The sequence below is a fragment of the Euphorbia lathyris genome, chromosome 10, assembly GCF_963576675.1.
Source record: "Euphorbia lathyris chromosome 10, ddEupLath1.1, whole genome shotgun sequence".
NCBI classification, from domain to species: domain Eukaryota; kingdom Viridiplantae; phylum Streptophyta; class Magnoliopsida; order Malpighiales; family Euphorbiaceae; genus Euphorbia; species Euphorbia lathyris.
The window spans coordinates 24,750,307-24,751,287 of NC_088919.1; the positions used below are offsets into that span (position 1 = coordinate 24,750,307).

The window sequence follows — 981 nt, forward strand, 5'->3', positions numbered from 1 at the left end:
GGCTGGAAGGGTACCGCCCGAACAACCAGTCCAACCAAATCAGGAAGAAGAAGGAGAAAACAACAACCCTCCAATTATGAGAATTAAAGATTATTCGAGACCGACCACAGAAGGACATTCGTCGTGCATCATGTTGCCCAACGAAGGGAACAACATGTTTGAGGTGAAAGCATTTATGATACAAATGTTGCAGGCAGCAGTACAATTCAATGGGTACACGTCAGAAGATCCAAACGGGCATATCCAGGAATTCATCACACTGTGCAACACTTTCAGATCAAACCGAGTAGTTTCCGATAATGTGATCAGGCTAAAGTTGTTCCCTTTTTCTCTCAGAGACAAAGCAAAAAACTGGTTAAAGAACTTACAGCCAGGAACAATCACCACTTGGGAAGAAATGGCCAGTGCTTTTCTGATGAAATATTTTCCACCTGGACAGGCCATTAAACTCAGAAACAAGGTATCCCATTTCGTACAAGAAGAGGATGAATCCTTAGCCGAGGCATGGGAAAGGTACAAGGAACTACTGAGAAGGGTACCCAATCATGGCATCCCCATGTGGATGCAAGTGCAAAACTTTTACAATGGAGTCACTAACATTTATAAAATCCAGATCGAATCCATTGCCAATGGTAACCCTGAAGATCTTGAACCACAAGCCTTGTATGACCTTATTGAGAGAGTAGTGAGCACGAGCTATAACTGGCACTCCGCCAGGAGTGAAGGAAAAAGAGCGGGGAACGATGATGTTGTGTCAAAACTAGCTAGCCAGGTGGAACAGCTTGCACGACAGCTCGATAAGATAAATGTATCATCAATTCACAACGAACCACCATTCAATGATATATGTGATTTTTGTGGAGGGAGTCATTTCAACATCAACTACCCTGGAGTTAAATAAGGGAAAGGTGAACATGGAGAATGTGATTATGCGGGGTATAATCAAAGAAATCCACCAAACCCATACTCAAATACTTATAA

At 42.6% G+C, this 981-nt stretch overlaps 1 non-coding gene across 1 annotated transcript; it reads right to left on the reverse strand.

Moving 5' to 3' along the window:
• Nucleotides 1-445: 445 nt before the first annotated feature.
• LOC136210095 (small nucleolar RNA R71) lies at nt 446-552 on the reverse strand. Its single transcript, XR_010677803.1, has one exon. It is a non-coding gene; the product is annotated as a small nucleolar RNA R71 (small nucleolar RNA).
• Nucleotides 553-981: the final 429 nt, after the last annotated feature.